Here is a 23,264-nt window from a genome sequence, read left to right as displayed (position 1 = left end):
TTAATAAAAATATTTTAATCCATCAATTATTTTGTTCAACTCTGCAAGCATAGCAAGTTGGAAGTTTTTTTTTTTTTTTTGTTTCCTCTTGAAAAACTGCAAAACTAAAACTGTCTGAGCAATGTTCAATATTTTTCATGTAGACATTGGTGTGTTGGTAGTGATGTAGGGCACTGGACTTGTTGCATTATTTAGTATTTATCATATTACACTCCCAAGTTTAATTTGTGCTGAACTGACATTGTTGTTTATTACTTCATGGTTTATTCGGTAGAATATATCTCACATCAAGAAAAATTAGCCTTGTGCCCAATAAAAAAGTTCAGTAATTTTGGTGTTGAAATTTGAAAATTTTAAAAATCCATGAAAATGTTGCTATGATTCCTTTCAGAAATACGACTGAAATTTTAACTTGTTATATCAGTTATCAGTAAAAATGATATATATAGTTCAAAGAGGAATTTTTGTTTCACACATATATCTTTGCTACCTCAGTATATAATAAAATGATTATAGTTTTCCTCTAAAAGCAATTTCAATTTATTCTTAATTTCATGGCAAATTCTAATTCCTAAAATATAGAATGCTTTTCCAATTGCACTGAAGAAAGGAAATAGGAGTTAAATTTGAAATTGAAAAATATGTTAAAATTTTTTCCTTTTAAACAGAATGCTCCTTCTACATCTTTTATACAAGCAAAGTCCCCAAACCTCTAAATGGTTCATTCACTGCTGTTCATGTAAAGAACATAAATTGCAGTGCTTGAGGAGGGGGTGGGGTCACCAGTGTAACACCTGCAATATGATCAAATTGACCACAAATGATGCTCCACATGTTGCAGAGCCTGTAAACTCATTTCTGCTGTCCCTTGTCATGAAGAGAACTTTATTGAATCTTACTTCCAACAAGATGGCTCTGTAAGTAGCACTCTTGCAGATGATGCTTCCAAACCTACACTACATGTATAGAAAAGGAAATCACCCACACAAAAACTTTCATTTTCACTTCCATCAGTCTGATTACAATATAACATGCATTGCAAACATCTGCAATATAGTTATGGTTCCTAGTTGAAACCATTTTACTTCATGCCTCTGTTACCTTTGGCAAAGGTATGGACATTTCATCATCCTATTTCCGCTTCTTTATAAATCTCTGCTAGTTGTGAGAAATAAATGTTTATAGTTCTGGGCAAGCACTATATAACACAATCTCTTCAAGTCAGTCTCACATCCAAATTTCATTCTCCATTGTAAATGGTTCACTTAACACAGATCACTAATCTCCTTAAGGGCTTAAACATTACAAAGTATCTGTTTCACTTCTTCAATGCATTTGAGGTTTTTTTCTCTATGTAAAATAAAATCAAGTAATTTTATCAATAGCACAGCTAATAAATCATCCTTTCAAATCCCTGAACATGTATATAACAACAATGTCATCAGAAATGCAGCCAATATGTTTTCCTTTATTTTTCAATCTCTCTATGGAATTTTTGTATGTATACCTAGCTCTTATATCTGCGTGTTGATATTCTTATAAAGGCATCACAAATTAATAAACTAAATTTTAATTATCTGCAGGTTTTGGGAAAATACCAGTAATGTCACCTGATGAACACTCATATTTTCAGTCCTTCTTTTCTATTGATATATTTCTTTCAAGAAGTATATTCTTGTCATTCTTTGTTTTATTTATGACAATCCTGAAACATAACTTGTTTTTGTTTGAAGTGTTTCTTGTCATGCATTGTGACTCCTGTGTGTCCTAGTTTGTTGGAGCTTACTCTAGTCATCACAGCTTTAAGTGGTTGAAAGCCACCTTTTCTACTTAATCTATTTCAGGTATTTTTTCATGTGGAGAGGATATGACCATTCCCACTTATAGTAGAAATTCATTTCAATTCTCTACGGTGCCTATCTACAGTTAGATGGTTGTTAAAGTTAAATATCTATGCCTGAGGCATCATACATCAATGTTAAGGGAAAGAAACTTTATCTGGTAGTTCAGTAAAAGAAAAAAAAAATCAAACTAGGCCAATTATTCAATTATTTATTAGTTTGTGTTGACACATTAACAATATCCTAATCCTCTCTGTCTGGTTTATCATAAAATATCAATTCTTTACTGAATTTTTTTCATTGGAAAAGATGAAATTGATCTGTGAAATAATGAATTTCAGAAATTGTTTAAATGATGAAATTAAACAAACATTTAAAAGATGAAATATATATATATATATGAGAAATTAAAATATATTGCACAAATAACTTGGCTTTTTGTTTTTTATTTTATGTTAAAATCTATCATTTAAATCAGTTTTGGGACTGACAAAACTTTATATGTTGTATATAGTTTAAAATATTTTATGATTACATTCAAAATAGTCTATTCTTGCCTTAATGCACCACCTCCTGAGTTCTGAAAGGCTGTGAAATTCTACACAGCCATTGTAATAACTACTTAACATAGCAGTGCTGTTTTTGATCTTGATATCTGCCCTTATGTGTTTTTATCTGCACCAATTTTTAATTGTCAGCAATAAAAGATAAGCATTCTATCAAGATAACATTTGCTTGCTGTCAACCAATAATCATTTCTAATTTAGGTATGATGCTACAACAGATGAAGATATATATATATAATCATTACATCATCCCCCATTACTTGTCACTTTATCTTATCAACTCCAGAAGGATAAAAAGAAAGTCAAAGTCAGTGGGATTTGAACGCAGAAGATACAACAAAGTAACAAAAAAAAAAAAAAAGACCCCACTTATTCAATGCACAGGGATACAGATCACAAATGAAGGTAAATGTAGGGAACAGCAATAACTGCCACTCACTGCAATTCCCAGTTACCCATTTCTAGTATCATCACCAGCAGAATCTAAAGGGGATTTACAATATAGCCAGTAGACCAACTGGACATAGCAACGAAATCTTCCTCAAAATCACACTTTTCTCATCTTCAATGAAATATATTCTGGATAATGTAGTCGTAGATACCACTAGAATGTCAGGGTGGTCATGATTGGAATACTTTTAAGCAAAAGTTTTCCCATTCAAGGTTAAAGAATACCTCATAAAATGGACAAGACAGTAGTGTAAAACATGTATATAATATGATAAACCACTTCATGTAAGAGTAAACTGTCTTCCATTAGGCATGGAATATGGAGAATAATTTCATGATAACGGTATGCGCAATGGTTTTCTTTAGTCGTTGGTTTGTTACCTCCCTTAGTAGACTCAACCTGAGCTCATCTTCTACTCTACATGGCTATTTGAACTGCTAGAAATAGCAACCAAACCTCTCTAACACCTGAAATAAGGAAATGATTTAGATTAATTCAAATTCTGTAAAAGATTTTTTAAAAATCAGAAACAAGAATTAAAAACTCATCCATTGGTTACAAAGTGCTTACACTTGTGACAAAAGTGGAGCAAACTTAAAGTCTTAATTGCCAGGTTATTTTGATAAATTTTAACCACATTATTGCATTATTTCTGTACATCTTGGTAGTACAAGAAAGCTACACATGATTCTGAAATGCTATAGTTTTTAAATTGATAAGTAACTTGAAATCACTTATACCTCATGAGAGGTTTGACTATCGACTACATAGTCTTACATAACTTCTAAAAAGACAAGATCGTCATGAGTGGAATGCCTATGACTGTGGGTCTACTCAAGGCAGGACTAACCTGAGGCTGAAGAGCAACATATGGATATCACTCCAAATATATTTAAATAGTTTACTATAATTTAGTCTTCTTGGTTGTCACTCGTAACTGAGTATGAGTAAATAGCAGTGTTTAGTTTTTCCTCGGATGTAGTGAAGGAACTTGATCAACGATGAGTTGCTCTTACGTAGGATAGTAGACCAAAGGTGCTGGCATAACACTGTCCACATGTATTAACATCGTACTACTGGCAGCTCTGTGTAGTGGATCTTACTCAAAACTTTTTTCCTTTTTTGTGTCATCCACTTTGATTCTGCGACATTTACTCCTTTCTTTATAACTCTCCGCTATTGTTTGCAGTCAATCGTTATTTTCTCCCATGCAGTTGCAATCAGGCTATTGATTGCCAATAGATGAATGCGAGAACTTGAGGCAACTTTAATAATAGAAAACGATACAAGTGTTGCAGTTCAACTGTAACAAGGGAAGTAACTACACAGTAGAGTTATCTACCTTCTCCCTACAATTTCTAATTGATGTACAATTTTTTTTTTACAGCTATGATAAAATCATCACAGTCGTATTTTCTTAGTCAAAACCACCTGATAGTCAAATCTTAATAGATGTATAAGTGTTTTCCCATTATTCATGGGGTTAATGATTATATCATTTCAAAATCTTACACTACCAAGATGTACAGAAATAATGTAATGTAAAATGCAGTTGAAATTTATTAAATAACCTAGCAATGGAAGATAAAAGATTTCTTCCTTATGAATATAAGTATTATTCTTCTGGTTTACCATTACAACAGATATCAACACTCTGAATTCAGACAACCAATGGTTGCATTTTTACTTTCATTTCTCTCTCTCTCTCTCTCTCTCTCTCTCTCTCTCTCTCTCTCTCTCTCTCTCTCTCTCTGTATGAAATTTGAATGATATGTCTCATTAAGAATAAGAAAATAAGTAAACAGCTAGGAAATTTTTCCCATTCATACTGATTTTAACCCAAATGAAAGGAAGAAACATCTTTATGGTAGCTTTACTTGCTAGAAAAAGCAGTCAAATTTCCCTCAAGCCACGCACACTACCATCTTTAAATAGAGAATAAGGATCAGTCAAGCCAAGGAGAAACCCCTACATTATCAATCAATGTGCTAAAACTAGCAGCTAAATCCTCTCCAACTACATTCTACTATTTTAAAAAGGACACATTGGACAATTTATCCCAGAGTAAAGTGTATCTGAAAATAAAACAAGATGGTCGTGGCTGAAATAGCTTTGATTAGAAATCTCTTTGATGAAGGCTGACCTGAAGCTAAACAAGAATAAGAAAGGATTACTGCATGTCTAATATCTATGAAAGCTTTTGAGTGTACATAATGTTTACATTGCTGTGGGCATATATGTAAGCATGGAAATGTGTGTTTGAGAAATAGATGCACCTATTTCAGAATACATCTGTGTATAGCAATGTATGTAAAGAAGTGAGTGGTTCTCCTTATGTGCATCATGTCCATACCAGCACAAGTCACAGTTTTTCTTTCAATACATTGGTACTTTGTCATTCATGCACACTTACATTGCACATCCAGTGGAGCATGCTAGCTTTGTTTCTTTTCAGTCTTCTTAAATCCTCTGCATATGATGTCCTTGTCTCCGCTGCCACTATCACCATAGTTCTAACATAAGCATCTTACAATTTGCCCTTCATTCTGAAAGGAAAGAGCTTTGTTGCCAGCAGTGGTAAAAGCTTCCTGAACTTCTTGCAACATGTTCCTATCCTGACTACTATACTTTTGGAGCAATTACCTCTCTTTCTAATTACATCTCTCTGGTAACAACAGCTTTTGATTACTTCTAGTGAACCATGAAGGCATCAGTGCATTTGTCATGTATGAAGCTTTATTTTTTTGTGAATCTGCCTGTGATATTCTGCTATCCCTCTTGTGTATCCATCACTTACACTGAGCACAGCATATGAAGTTTATACCTACTCCTTTTGCTGCATATCAAGCAAGGCCATTTCCCCTAAAGATATGAGGGTCCTTTCTTTTTTCCTACTAAGCAAAAACTATGCATTTTTTATGAAATAATTTGATGCCATAATTTTGAGTGAATCAATGTTCCTGGACCAACTGAAGATTGCCAGCATATTTTTAAAGCAATTTAATCAAAATATTCATGCAATTATACTTATTTTAGGCATTAACAAACCCAAGACCATATACTATAGCTTGTACATATATATATATATATACCATAATCATCATCAATATAATCGTTGTGTCAACATCTATTTTCCTGTGCTTGTATAAGTCAGATGACAGTATCTTGGGGCAGAATTTGCCTGACACCAACCCCTACCTGTTTCGATAAAAGATAACTATCTCCCAGTCTGTTAAATAATAAACAGTGTAGACATGTTTCTCCTGAGAACTAGAAACAAATGACACCCATCAGTGAAGCCAATGTTTACAAATCAGTGAATGAACACACACATATATAATTGTATAATTGTGCAAAAAAACTCACCTGCAAACACCTGGATCTCATGAAAATAAATTCCTTCAGCCTCATAAAAGTTTAAAAGTTTTTAAAAATTAACAGCAAATTCTAGAATCATTTAAAAAAAAAATCTCCTAAAAATGTTTGGCCAATGCTGACCAAATATATATCTCTTCAAGCAAGACTAATAGAATCTATAGCATAGGCAGAGTTAAACACCCACATGTGCACACACACACACACACACACACACACACACACACACACACACACACACACACACACACACACACACACACACACACACACACACACACACACACACACACACACACACACACACACACACACACACACACACACACACACACACACACACACACACACACACACACACACACACACACACAGTTCTGTACTTTCAAAGATAAGTGGAATGAAAACTCCTTTACTTGAAAAATAGGTAACGGTCAGTGACCGAAAGGCATCCAGTTGTAACACAACACCACAATAATATGTATTCACTTAACTCATTCTAGCCTGAAGAAAATGGACATAAAATGAACACACAAATGAACAAATATATACATTCACTCATATGTATATATATATGTACATATATATATATGCTCTGAGAGTGTAGCGGCTAGAATAAGAATAGCCTGGGCAAAGTTCAGGGAGCTCTTACCTCTGCTGGCAACTAAGGGCCTCTCGCTCAGGATGAAAGGTAGACTGTATGATGCATGTGTGTGAACTACCGTATTACACGGCAGTAAAACATGGGCCATGACTGCTGAGGACATGTGTAGGCTTGAAAGAAATGAAGCTAGTATGATCTACTGGATGTGTAATGTCAGTGTGCACACATGACAGAGTGTGAGCGCCCTGAGAGAAAGAAGCATCAAATGTGTGCAAGAGAGAGACGACTGCACTGGTTTGCTCATATGTTACATATGGATGAGGACAGCTGTATGAGGAAGTGCCACACCCTTAACTATGGAAGGAACCTGTGGAAGAGGTAGACCCAGGAAGACATGGGAAGACATGACCTTCGAACATAGGGTCTCATAGAAGCAATAACAGGAGACCAAGACCTTTGGAGATATGCTGTGGTTGAGAAGCCCCTGCAATTAAAGTGAGATCACAGCCATGGCCGATGCCAGTGTTGCATGCCCAGCTCATTTAAAAGTACTCTTGATGTGTCGGGCAATATGATATGCTTGAGAAGACCTGTTGAGTCAAGTAAAACCAAATTCGTAGCTGTGGCCAGTGCCCCCTGACTGGCTCCCATTCCAGTGGTGTGTAAAAAGCACCATCCAAAAGTGGTCAACGCGAGTGTCCCTGACTGGCTCCCATACCAGAGGCATGTAAAAAGCACTATCCGAATGTGATCGATGCTAAGTCCACCTGACTAGCTCTCATGCTGGTGGCACGTAAAATGCATCATGTGAACGCAGTCGATGCCAGTTCCCCCTAACTGGCTCCCATGTTAGTGACATGTAAAAAGTACTATCCAAACATGATTGATGCCAAGGCTGCCTGACTGGCCCTTGTGCTGGTGGTACATAAAAAGCACTCACTACACTCTCAGAGTGGTTGGCATTAGGAAGGGCATCCAGTTGTAGAAACATTGCCAGATCAGATTGGAGCCTGGTGCAACTGCTGGCTTTCCAGACCTCAGTCAAACCACCCAACCCATGCCAGTATGGAAAACAGACGTTAATCAATGTTGATGATGATAATATACCTATGTTTATATATGTGTATTTGTGCATACATGTGCATATCCGTATACATGTGTATGAGATGTGTTTAGATGGATTTTGTGTTGTAGTGTTATGTTGAGTATGTGAATATGTGCATTATAACTATCAGTGCGTGTGTGATAGGGTTAGGGCTGTATGTGTAAGTTTTAGTTGGTGTGTTTCTGGACATATTGTGTGTGTGATACAAAGGGTTTTAGAATCTCATTGTGTATGAGTGTGTGTGCGTGTGTCTGTGTAAATATATATTTATGCTGTTGGTAAGTGAGTGGGTAGAAAGACAAGTGCTTCTGAACCAATGTGTGTGTGTGTGTGTGTGTGTGTGTGCTTGGTTTTACATGCATTTGAGTGCATGTGGGTGTGAGTAATGATGTGCGTGTTACAGAAAAAGATTGAATCAATTGAGGAGTGGAAGTTTAAAGACAGAAAATGAATTCCTGTCTGCCTTTGTGACCAGAATCTGTGGAACTGCTGACGAGGGCTACACCAAACATAGAGAGTTACTGTATGAGAGTGAGGGATCCACAAAGCAAAAATAATGAGTGATGAGGGTGACATTACAAAAACAAAATATATACATTTCTATATTGTTGAGCAGTATAAGTTAAGACATATGACTGGTCAGGTTATTACCATAGGTTTCACACAAAATATTACACGTGGAAATATTGATCACCCATTTTATATGTATTAAAATATAACTGGTCTATTTTTCATTGAATACCTATTTCTGACTTGCAGATAACTAACTGATAATATATATGCGTGTGCGTGTGTGTGAGTATACACACATGCACACACACACACACATGCACACACACACACATGCACACACACACACATTTACTGTATCTCTCTCTCTCTCTCTCTCTGTATATATATATATATATATATATATATATGTATGTACATCTGAGATATTTTTTCTGAATCTCCTTGATTCTTTTAATGTGCTTGTTCTCCAGTATTAAATTGATATTAATTAATATCCAACTTTTTACCGTACTATTTTAATATATGTATGTATATTTACATTTATATATATATATATATATATATATATACTTAGACATGCAGACCCATATGTCTGTGTCTGTGTGTTTGTGTGTCTGTAATGTTCAAGTGTCAAATATGAGTAAATATGTGTGGGAGGAAGGTGTGGTCTTCTGAGTTGTGTAACAAAATAACACACAGAACAGTGAGTCAAGGAGCTGCAAAACACAAGTAGTGTTACGTAATAAGTACAACATCCCTCCCCACTCACTGCTTATTCTTTATCATAATAGTGTGGTTAGGTGGGTCACAGTATGAGTTGTGAGATATATATATATATATATATATATATATATATATTGACAGGTACAGCTGGGTTATTTCAGCAGTTTGTTGGGTGGGAGATCTCCTTCAGTGTTTAAAGGGCAAAGTCTGTGGGAGAGATAAAACCTATTTTGGTATCTTTTTTTTTTTCATATAATAACATGGTTTAAATATATAAATGTGTGTGTGTATGTCTCTGTCTGTCTGTGTGTGTTTGTGTGTATATGCTTGCAAGCAAGCATGTATGTGTGTATTCATTTACTGGTTTCAGTCATTGGACTGTGGCCAAGCTGAGACACTACTTTCTAGGGTGTAGACAATCACATTATCATGCTTGGTAGATCATTGACCTTCCAAAAATGAAAGGCAAAAATAGATCTTACAAATCAAAATATCAAGGAATGTAACTACAAAGTAATTTGTCCCACACTGTCCTGATTTATCAATCCTCTGTGTGTGTGTGTATATATATGTGTGTGTGTATATGTATATATATATATATATAGTTTTAGGGAAAAGAACCAAATATCTTATGATATTTACTTTGTTTTATATTATACTCATTTATTGTGCTTTTAATTATTAATTTTTCTATATGTGATAGTGGATTTTCATCGAAGAGTTCTTGAAACTTGGTTCTTTTCCCTAAAACTATATATTTCTATATATATTATAATCTATAAAGCTCAATTTAATTTTAATTTTTTATGAATTGATTTTAATTGAGTTTTTACCTGTAATTTTGGATTTTGTCCCTAATATTATTATATATATATATATATTTATATATATATGTATAATTAAGATACTGTTGAATTAGGTACTTAAATTGAGGCACCTTGTTAGGTCGATATAATCCACACACCCAAACAATATCAATTGAATACTGAATATCAAGACTCCATGCAGGGGTGTTTGTACCTGACATTCCTGCCATGTGTGCAGACAATGCAACCCAGCTAGGTGAAGATAGCCACTCTAGGTAATTCAGACATGTACTTTTTATAAAGGTACTTTATTTCCAAAGTGTAGATTCCAGGTTAGGTTAATAAGATATAAATGCTGGCCTAAGACCTCCTCAAAATATGGAGGGAGAAATGCCTTTCTATATAAGTAAACACTAGGTTATTATCTCCCTTCGCCATTGGTCATCGAGCTTTGGCTGCACTCACCAAAGAACCATGAAGGTAAACGATTGTCTCCCTTTGGCCTTGGCTATTGGATTCTGGCTGCAGTGTTGCCTTGTGGATTCCAAAATGCCAGCAAGAATCTTCTAAAATGCAAACATGGCCCATAAATCTCCATTCTGGAGTTCAGTATGCTCCCTGGCACAATAGAGTCTTTTAGGGTTCTCGTGCATTCAGCAATGCATAACTGAGTTCTTGAGTATTTTCCATGCGATTGAGTATGGTATCCCTTCAACTCTTAATTACCAGCGATATCACATATCTCCTTTCCTGGACTCTGAAGGAGGAGAAATAGTTGGCAAGATGCTGTTTGAGAGAATTCCCAGTGGATCCCATGTTTTTCTGTGGGCACATGATGTTGGTGCACCTGTTGTTGTTGCAGGTGCTGCTGTTGTTGGTGCTGTTGCTGTCCATCTTTGAACTTCTTTCCTTTATGATCTCAAATGTAAGATCTCTTCCCTGAAGATGGGGGCTCATCTCATCCTATGTTAAATGCATCCATACAGCCACATTCTCTGATGGAATTAATCTACAAACATTATCATGGATTGCCGTGCCCCCTGTTGGATTTGTAATAGCTTTCTTCTACCCATTTAATTTTCTATATCATTTGTACTCTGTGTAAGTTGGACCTTTTTATATGTATACTTATATACATAGTTTGTATTTCATATATTTAATATACTTTATATATTCGTCTGTCTAATTTGCTTATCCCCACATTCGCTTCTGTACCCACTCAAGTGTATTCTATACAGAGAACATCTGGATCTCATCTATGAACTATATATAAATGTATATGCTCAAAGGCTGTGTAGATGTATGATGCACAATATATAGCTTTTCCTCAGATATTGGTCTTCACATTCCAAGGTAATTGGTCATGTCCAGGGAAAGAACTTAGCCTCTGATTTATTAGCAAAGCTATCCTCACTAAAATCTGCATAAAGAGACCTTGCTCCCACTGATGCAGCCAAATCTAGAGCAGCATAACTAAAAAAAACCTCCCAAAAAACCCCCAAGTTCTCAATAGCAAATCAAGTAGATGAAAACCTATGATTCCAATGGCTGAACTGATGAAAGAAGGCAATGCCAGACAGACTACCTATGAAGGCACAACTCAAGCAATGCCTGGCAACAACAGTCTGTTGCAGTTTCATTGTCTGATCCTGGGTGTTACATTTTACATGTGCTACAGTGTGTTAATCACTTCCTATTGGGATCTACACTAATCAAAACTAAGCCACTGGTATTTCTTCATCGAAGAAAGCAATACTTAGCAAGACGGTAAAGCTGACGACAATATATATATATACATATATATATGTATATATATATGTGTGTGTGTGAGTGAGTGTATGTGTGTGTGTGAGTATATATATATATATATAGTATAATTTAATAAATTCAAAAAAGGATAAAAATCTTTTACAAGAATTTTATCAGGAAGCCAGTGTGTAAAAAAATTCATGAGGGAAATTTCTATTCCCAAGAATATAATAATTCATTTATATTTATATAAGGGCATTACTACAGAATAATGCCACACAACAGACTTCCCAAATAAACACATTTTAGTACCGAATGTGAGGAAAGCAACCAACAGAAGAAACCAACTTTCTTTTAAATAATTCAACTATGTATCGACTGATTTCGCAATTACTAGAATGAAATCTAGTTTCCATTCATCAGCATAGTATAGTACAAAATATATATAAATAAACAAAATCCTCACCTTACCAAAGCGAACACTCTACGTATCCGACAAAGCAAAAGGAACAAAGCAAAGGGAATAATTATATTCTTGGGAATAGAAATTTCCCTTATGAATTTTTTTACACACTGGCTTCCTGATAAAATTCTTGTAAAAGATTTTTATCCTTTTTTGAATTTATTAATCAAATATATACCCAGAATATATTCAATGCTGAATTTTATTCCGATTTGCACATGTGTACGAAAGCAACTCAGAAAGATTCCCGCTTCTTTGTGAAGAGATATATACAGATAAACATCATTCCCTTTGCTTTGTTGGATACATTGAGTGTTCGTTTTGGTAAGGTGAGGATTTTGTTTATTTATATATATTTTGTACTATACTATGCTGATGAATGGAAACTAGATTTCATTCTAGTAATCGCGAAATTGGTCGATACATAGTTGAATTATTTAAAAGAAAGTTGGTTTCTTCTGTTGGTTGCTTTCCTCACATTCGGTACTAAAATGTGTTTATTTGGGAAGTCTGTTGTGTGGCATTATTCTGTAGGAATGCCCTTATATAAATATAGTATAATTTAGGTAAAAACCTTGTAATGTGCATTTGAGAACTCCAATACCATTATTGGCTACCACATGTCACTCTACAGCAGAATATTTTCCTAGGCTGGATAAACTTGTGGAACTCTGCTGTTGTATAGAATTAATATAAGAATAATATAACACAAAGATGGAAGGTACCAGGCTTTAATAGCAAATTGCAACATTTGTTTCTGCTCCAGACATCAGTTTTAAGTTGCTAAGTTTACAATTATATATTAATATAATTTTTTAAGTTGCTAGGTTTACAATTATATATCAATATAATTATTCCTTATAATTACTAAATAATTCTAAAGTATAATCTTATATAATGACCTGTAAATATAAATTCATTAACACGGAAATCATGGTTTTTTTAAGTGACAGTTTCTCCATCAAATATGTTGATAATTCCCTCATTTATAGAATCAATAACATCATAGGTACTGTTAGTTTTGCTTGATCTGTGAAGTTTGAAGGAATCAGCAGGCTGCCAAAAACCTAATTTATCATTTCACATTCATTTGATATGAACTTGAAACTGCTTGGAGCTCTATCTTGACATCAGAATTCAACATAAAATAAAAAATCAAACTCTTGATTCTGTAGTTTCAACTGATGTAAGTTTCTCTTTCATAATTTTCTTCTGAAATGAAGGATTAATCATGACAGCAAATCTGCCAGTTTTCATTAAGATAAGAAGTATTAGTTAAAAATCCCCAAGAAACATAATGATCTTACCATAAAAAAGGTAAATAATTTTGCTAAAGAACATGAAATGTGTGATCAACAGCTTTATTCTTATACCTCAACGTTTATGATACTTCAACCCAAGAGATGGAACTACAATTTCAAGTTATTTTTGCTTGTTTGTTGTTGATAAACCGAATCCTTCTCATTGCAAACTGAAGTATGAAAAGTTGAAATAACAGTAGACCGTTTTTGTAAAATACTTAAGCCAGTCATGTAGGTGCAGAAGTATGAGTAGATGATTCACATAATCTTATGCATGCTCATTAAACATTAAACTGAATGCATTTTTTTGGAGTCACCAAAAACCATCAGTAAAGAAAGTATTTAAACTTAGATTGCTGTTCTATATGACATCACTGGCGTCATGTACATAAAAATTTTGTTTTATTAAAATATTTTCTTGACTTTTATATTATCTGAATGCTTAATTAAGATGAATTTGTAGACACATTTGTATGTTTCAGTTGTTTATTTCTTAACCTCCTTTATATTTTTTAATCATCATCATCAACAACAATGAGCAAAGTGAAAGCAGGCACACTCATCTATGTTTATTATATATTTATGATTGCATGAGTGTGTATGCGTGTGCACACAGGCATATGTGTGTGTATATATGTGTTTGTGCATAACTCAGGTGTCAAAATGTTTTTTTTTTTTATTTGTTGGCATCAGTTCTCAGTAGATCAATGTTAGAGATGTCTTGAGATGAGAATTTCTTGTGTATCTGATGCCGATCATCCAGAGGTGATCTGCTGAAAAGAATTACTATTTTGAAGGCAAAAGATTTGCATATCAATGATAACATGCATCCCTAATTGTTCATCATTAGGAGGCTGCAGTCAGTGATCTTTTACTATAAACAACTTTATATTTTGAAAGAATTTTAACAAGCTAAGATTCAATGAGCAATATTTAATCTGATACCCGAGGATAATATCAAAATGAACAAATCGTGAAACTGAGATGCAGAACAGGTTCCAAATGTTTTGGCATTAAATAGGCAGTTATTAAATTCCTCATCAGACTCAATAAGACCCATCTTTAAACTTTTAGTATTTAAACCAGCCATATTCAGCCCAAATATTCTACCTATTTTATGTTCAACAGACCTGATCTAGCTTCTCATACATATCCTACAAAGTCATTCTAAAAATATACTATCACATCATCAAAATATCAAAGCTACAAGGTAATGCATGATTAATTCAAAATGATGTGAATAAATAAGCTTTACATTTGACAGAGTAATCTGAATGTTAAAGAATTAAAGTTACATCCAAGTGTGTTTAGCATTGTTCCACCAATTCCCAGCTCCTCAAATGAGTATGCTTCAGATTTGTGCAGTAAATTCATATGCAAATGATGTCTTTCAAAACTTCATGGGGTTATAAAAGATATTCTTCTAACAATACAACAGACAAAGAATTATGCATATATAACAGCACAAAGCCTTACAACTATATACAACAGAAGAAAACAGGGTGCAATTAGTAAATTGTTGCCATTTTATATTTTCATACATGCGCATTGTTTGTTTTCCATTTTGTTCACTACACAGTATAGTAGGGTCAGTTGGGCACTCTGTAAGAAAAACAGCATCATGACGCAATTCACTCTGCCAGAAATTTGGAAACCACATACTGTACAGCTTGGCATTCATGCCAGAAGCTCCAATACAAACATTTCAGAGTGTTTGAGTGTCAATCTGAAGACAGTGCAATCTGAGGACATGTACTGAGAGTGATAAAAATCAAACATCCAGTCAACATCATGGTACTTGAAGAGATCATTAGTGATGGTGACATTATGCCTCCATTCATCTTCCCACATGGCCTCAGACCCAACATGGAGGCCTACATCAAGTGCCTGGAGGAGGTAGTGCTGCCCAGGTCAAGAGGGTGGCTGCTGGAAGACCCTATGTTTAGCAACAGGACTCTGCACCATGCCACACAAGCAGGAGAACCCAGTCATGGCTGTCAGACAATTTCTGCGACCACATCACCACTAACATCTGATTACCTAACTCTCCAGACCTTAACCCCCTTGATTATTATGTGTGGGACACAATTGAGCAAGAGACCAACAAAACTCCCTGTAACACCAAAGATGAACTGAAGGCAAGGAATATGGTAGCATTCACCAACTTAAACAAGGAGAGCATTGAAAAGAGTTGCAGGAGATTCCGAAGTCGTCTGGGGGTTGTGGTTGAAGTCAATGGTGCTTTTATTGAATAAATTGACTCTTTAGTATTTCAAGATATTTTAATTTAATTTTGGTAAATATATCTGTTCAAATGAGATGTCAGTGTTATTTTCATTTTCATGTAATTTAGATGACAGTTTATTCACCACACCCTGTATATATATATATATATATATATATATATATATATATATATATATATATATATATATATATATATATATATATATTCTTTTACCCTTTTATTAGTTTCAGTCATTTGACTGCGGCCATGCTGGAACACCACCTTGAAGGGTTTTAGTCAAAGAAATCGCCCCTAGGACTTATTCTTTTTTAAAGCCTAGTACTTATTCTGGTGGTCCTTTTTGCCAAACTGCTAAGTTATGGGGATGTAAACACACTAACATCAATTGTCATATGGTGATGGGGGGTGATAATTACAGGTCCAAAGACACACACACACACATACGATGTGCTTCTTTCAGTTTCTATCTACCAAATCCACTCACAAGGATTTGGTTGGCCCAAGGCGATAGTAGAAGATACTTGCTCAAGGTGCCACACAGCAGGACTGAACCCTGAACCATGTGATTGAGAAGCAAGCTTCTTACCACACAGCCATGTATGTATGTATGTATGTGTTTGTATATATATATATATATATATGACGATGATGATATATATATACACACATATATTTGCATATATATATATATTCGAGCGAGATCATTGCCAGTGCTCCTGGACTGGCTCCTGTGCAGGTGGCACATAAAATACACCATTTTGAGCGTGGCCGTTGCCAGTACCGCCTGACTGGCCTTCGTGCCAGTGGCACGTAAAGCACCCACTACACTCTCGGAGTGGTTGGCGTTAGGAAGGGCATCCAGCTGTGGAAACTCTGCCAAATCAGATTGGAGCCTGGTGTAGCCATCTGGTTTCACCAGTCCTCAGTCAAATAGTCCAACCCATGCTAGCATGAAAAGCGGACGTTACACGATGATGATATATATATATATATATATATATATATATATATATATATATATATATATATATATATATATATATATATATATATATATTACCTATGGTGTAAGCAGTGTAAAAATGGTTAAGTATGTGTACACACACACACAGACATGCAGTAAGAAAATATTAAAATATCCATGAATATTTTTTTTTTAAATTATTGAGTAACACATTAACACAAATTTCTAAATTTTTCTTTTCTGTCCCATATCCCAAATATCCAGCCTGGAAAGTATTGACTTTCATCTGCAAATTACATCCATTTTATATTACATTTATTCTAGTTTCCCAAATTCCAATGCTTCTAGATGCAATGTTATAGTTGAGTCAACAATAATGCTCTTCAAATACACATATTGTAGCAGCATCGTCTCTTTGACTCATTGGCAATTAGAAAATGCTACTAATATATTAAAGTGTTGCCTGACACCAGATCATCAAATGCCTCTTTACTAATGCTTCACTCTTGTCTTCCCACATATATATATATATATATATTTTTTTTTTTGCAATACTTTATTCTATAAATGTAATGGCTTTTTAGAACCAGTTTGTATATTCTATCAGGGCATATAACATAAGGAATGTGTGTGTGTGTGTGTGTGTGTGTGTGTGTGTGTGACCATATGCATGCATTTATGTCTGAATATTGCTGTTTAATCTTAGGTCAGCCCCAATTGAGCAACCTTATAATCAAAAATGTCCCATCTTTGACCTTCCCTTTTTTTTGTTTTTTAGAATATCAGTTGATCACATAGTCTAATATGTCTTTCCTTATTTAAGATGGAAGGGCATGACTGAGGAAGATTTGGTTGTCATTTCTAGTATGGGGAATGACCACTTGGAGACTTGTTGTTAACTTGTGACATAACACAGAGTAGAGACTTTGCAGGATTATGTTGAGAGTTAAAGTAAATTAAGCTAAAGTAAAATAAAGAAAATTGGATGTTAACTGATGTTCACATGATAGTGATGATAGTTGTGATAAAGCCTGAATACCCTGTCCCCCATACCTATTCAGCCATGCCCATCACTATCCAATAGCAAATGAAGGCAGCCCTTCTGAAAAGCAATGTATATTGTTTTCTTCTTCAAAGTTAATACTCTCTGATGGAGAAAGTTTTGTTGTTAAGACTGAGAGATGTTGAAAGGAATGCTGGTTTCCATCGCATGGGCATTTGACAAATGCTAGGCAGAAATTAACAAATAAGACAGCCATCATACATCTGAGAGCATGAAAACACACTAACACAAACACACAAATACGCACACACGCGCGCATGCACAGACAAGTGCACATGCACAGACAAGTGCACATGCACACACAACCACTAGTTGCCCCCTTCAAGGTTGCCTGGAAAGAAGACATGAATTTATTGATATAGAACTAAACTTGACACAAAAGCAAACTTGAGACTTGATGCTTCCAAGTTAGAGCTCTGTCAGAACTAATTTAAATCTTTCTTTTATGTGGATTCCATATTATAAAGCATATTAATTATACTGAGAAAAGGAACTGATGTAGCTAATTATAAAATTGACGCAAAAATAAATAGTCGAATATATAGAGGTTATGGCTTATCTACTAATAAAACCAGTTGGTCTTAATCTATTAAGAATTTAACCGTGGTTTATTATATGTGGTTTCAGACATGTAAGAATAGAAGAAAGAGCTGTTGGGACAGTTATGCTTTCACAGAGAAAATTTGTAATATAAATGAAATCAAATAGTAATTTGGAATGTAAATTGAATCACAGTATGAACTTATCGAGAATACATCTTTATGGTGTTAGACACTTATTTATCAATTAATAGAATACACATGATTGGAAGAAGAGAATTTCAGATAAGGCTTTTCCCTCCCTCTCCGTCTCCTTCCCTTCTTCCCTTCTGTATTCTAACCAGTGACAGAATGACTAGTATTCATCATCTCCCTGTGCCACACCTTTCTCTGCTTGCATCGTTTACTTACCATAGCATTAAGCATTAAATGTAATGGAGAAGCAAGCATACTGCTGAAAGTAATATCAATTACTTCTTTTTTTTAATAGAAACTAAACTGTATAATGTTTGGTTCCCAGCATGCTGAAGTTAAGGTTTTCATTATTAATAAAGAGTTTGCTGAGTTGGGCTGTCACTAGCCTTTGACTGAGCTACAATTTCCTCATTCTTCATAGTGCTACTGTCTAGCTTTGCTGTCTCTGACTTTAAACAGCTGTTGTGTTCTATAAATATATTATTCAGTCAGTCATTCATTCATTGAATGGTGAACGTCATTCTCTAAAAACTTATCTAAATGCTGACTAATGCAATCTATCAACCATGTGAAACAATGAACAGATAGCCTATAGCATGAAGTAGCAGACAGTAAGATATCTCAGCTATTCTTCCAGACTGGTTTCTACCTCGTGTATATCATCAATTTCTCTCAGCTACGTTTCAGATCATACAATCTTTCCAGTAGAGTTTCACCTCACATTCTGGCCATCCATCTATTTTGGACAAGTTTTACTTCAGACACTATGTCCTGCTCGAGAGGCATGGGCTGTGAATGCAAAGGGCACATGAAGGCTTGAAAGAACTAAAGTCAGCATGCTCTGCTGGATGTGCAATGTCAGTGTGCATATACGACAAAGTGTAAATATTTCGAGAGAAAAATTGGGTACAAGAAGCATCAAATGTAGTGTACAAGAGAGAATATTGTACTTGTATGGTTATGTGATGTATATGGATAAAGACAGTTGCATAAAGAAGTGTCAATCTCTAACTGTGGAAGGAACCTGAAGAAGAGGAAAATCTGATGACTTCAGAGATGATCTTCAGATACTGAGCTTCACATAGGAAATGACAAAGAACTGAAGTGACTTGCTGTACTTGAGAAGACCTGTCTAGCTGAGTAAAATTGAGGCCATAAAAGCAAGTTCTTTATGTCTACTACCCCCTCCCCCTCCCCAAACACATCTTGTTTCTGATAAACTTCTTCCCCACATTCCATCTTCCCAACAACCCCTTATCCCCACCTGTGTTCACCATTCACTGTATTCTCCACCCTTCTATTTCCCACTCTCCCTCTCAAACATGATGATGATGAAGATGATGATAAGGTTTAAATACAAACGTATTATCAATTATCATTTTAAATGATAATTGAAATGATAATGGAACCTGCACACATAGTCAGCGAGTTCCATGTGATTCATAGACCCGCCTCCTTTTAGTAATGATAAATTATGAAATAAGAGATAACTGCTCAAAAAAACTACAATGAAATGAAGAAATATTCAATGTATATAATACCAAAATTGCAATAGAAAATAAAGATAGAATTCTTTCTTTAGATATTCCTGATTCCTAATTGATATTTTTGAATTAAGCTTTAGATAAAGATTTATCCCAGAGAGTTATAGGTAACTGAATTTACACACTGTTTAATTCATTGAAATGAAAAGCAAGATTTCAATTCAGAATATAAATAGACAGTATTCAATATTCTTTTCTACTCTAGGCACAAGGCCTGAAATTTTGGGTGAGGGGACCAATCGATTAGATCGACCCCAGTATGCAAGTGGTACTTAATTTATCGACCCCAAAAGGATGAAAGGCAAATTTGACCTTGACGGAATTTGAACTCAGAGTGTAAAGACAGATGAAATACCACTAAGCATTTCACCTGGCATGCTAACGTTTCTTATTTCTTTACTGACCACAAGGGGCTACACACAGAGGGGACAAACAAGGACAGACAAACAGATTAAGTCGACTACATCGACCCCAGTGCGTAATTGGTACTTAATTTATCGACCCCGAAAGGATGAAAGGCAAAGTTGACCTTGGCGGAATTTGAACTCAGAATGTAATGGCAGATGAAATACCATTAAGCATTTCACCCGGCACTCTAACAGTTCTGCCAGCTCACTGCCTTGACAGTATTAAATATTGTATGGATTACAATCACATGCTTTGCTGTGTCTGTAAACTTACAAACATAAATTCAGGCATGATTGTATCTTTTACTTGTTTCAGTCATTTGACTGTGGTCATGCTGGGGCGCTGCTTTGAAGAGCTTTTAGTTGACTGAGTCAATCCCCTCCCCCAATACTTCTTTTTATTTTTAAAGCCTGGTACTTATTCTATTGGTCACTTTTGCCAAACTGCTGAGTTATGGTGACATAAACAGACCAACACCAGTTGTCAAGCAGTGGTGGGAGACAAACACAAGCACTAAGACACACATGCAACACACATACACACGCGCACACACACACACACACACACACACATGCACACACACCTACATACCTACCTACCTACATACCTATCTACCTATCTATCTATCTACACACACACACACACACACACACACACACACACATATATATAAAATAGAATAAAAAGCTTTGAATGGTACAACAATACACTATAATATAAAAAATGGACTATATACCTGTTGTAATTTAGTTATCCATAGTCCGATGATATTTCAGAATACAATTCCTTCTTCAGATATTCTTAGATGGAGCCACTGCTATAACCGATTATAGGAGTGACTCCATCTAAGAATATCTGAAGAAGGAATTGTATTCTGAAATATCATCGGACTATAGATAACTAAATTACAACAGGTATATAGTCCATTTTTTGTATTATAGTGTATTGTTGTACCATTCAAAACTTTTTATTCTTTACAAACAATACACAATGCTTCAAGCAAACTACAATACTTTCCTATATATAATAGGCTTCTTTCAGTTTCAGTTTCTTTGATTAGTCTGAGGCTATAATAGAAGATATTTGCTCAAGGTGCCAGACAGTGGGACTGAACCCAGAGCTATATGGCTGGGAAGCAAACTTCTTACTACACAGCCATACCTGTGCCTATGGTTAAGATACTTGCTTCGCAACCACGGAGTTCAAAGTCTGATCCCATAAATCAGCATCTTGGGCAAATATTTTCTGTTACAGACTCGGAATGACTTAAGTGATGTAAGCGTAATTGGATAGATAGAAACTATGTCAGATTGACTCTATCTATTCTGGGATAGCAGGCTTAAAACTGAGATCTGTTTCCAATTGGTTTATTTCTAATTAAAAATAAACATATATAAAGTATTCATTGACTTGTATTCAAATGTTTGTCTATTGTGGTGTGCAGTATTTTTTTTTTTTAAGTAATATGACTCACATTACTTTCTACATTGTACAAGTTTATGTAAAAATATTCAAAAAAAATAATATTTTAAACAAATTTCAGAAAATTTAAAATCTGGTTTATTCATAAATATTGGCTTTCAATAGTTTGCATATTCAAAAATGCGAATTGGTTTGGTATTTAATTATACACACTACAAGTTTCATAAAAATCTGATACTATTCTCTTAGTGTTAACATGAAAAGTTATTTACTAAGTTAATAAATAAAGTACTTGGTTTCAGCAACTGTAATTTTTTTTTGTTTTTTTTTTTTGAAATAGTTGAATTGTTTAAGAATTACAGATTGCTAAGCACTTAAGACATGGGTATAATAGCAAAAATGGTTTATGGTTCATATCCTACTATTGTGATTCACTATGTGGTGTGTTTAACTCTTTAAAATATAAACCAGTCATATCCAGCCCAAATATTCTGCCTGTTTTTATGTTAAAACTGGCCAAATTCAGCCCCTAAAACCTACCTACAATATCTTTTTAAAAATAACAATCGCATCATCGAAATCTTGAAGCTATGAGATAATGTGTGACTAATTCAAAGCAATGCGAATAAATAAGGAATACATTTGACAGAGTAATGTGAATGTTAAAGGGTTAACTCCAGATCAGTTTTGTTCATGAAGTCCTATTTTCAAAGACATTCTAGCTGTGACCATTTTGTCATTCCTTTTAGACATAATATATCTAGGACTATATTATCCAATGTGTCCTTTTTAAAGAAAAGACAGAGTGGAATCAAGAGAATTCTTATCCAGAATTTAGTTCTAAGTTGATACCCTGAAAATGTAAAATCAACTGTAGAAAATAATGGGAGATTATAAAATTAATGAGTGTTTCAATCATTTGGAGTAATGAACTCAATTTCACTCTAGTATATCATTAAAGAAAATGATATTAAGGACTTTTCTAATGAATCTCACTCTAGATTCAGTGAAAGGATTAACTTAATTTATAATCTTTCGAAGATGTAAAGTTATGTTGGGGATTCTAGTTACTTTGTTGATACATTGTGATATGGGTGACACCAATTATCTTGAATAAGAAACCAATTTGTGGAAAGATTTTTATTTCCATTGAAGGCTTTCATTCTAATACTGCAATCAAATAACACATTCATTATTCCTAACCAATGAAGTTTAATCTGCTTGTAATGACAACCAAATTTCCCACATAAAGGACACCCAACAATATTAAAAATGGAAGAACACATTGAATAATAATCTTAGATATACTTTTGTTGTTGGCACTCCGTCGCTTACGACGTCGAGGGTTCCAGTTGATCTGATCAACGGAACAGCCTGCTCATGA

This window comes from Octopus bimaculoides, chromosome 2 (assembly GCF_046866305.1).
Source record: "Octopus bimaculoides isolate indiv1 chromosome 2, ASM4686630v1, whole genome shotgun sequence".
In the NCBI taxonomy this organism is placed as follows: domain Eukaryota; kingdom Metazoa; phylum Mollusca; class Cephalopoda; order Octopoda; family Octopodidae; genus Octopus; species Octopus bimaculoides.
This window is presented reverse-complemented; position numbering follows the sequence as displayed.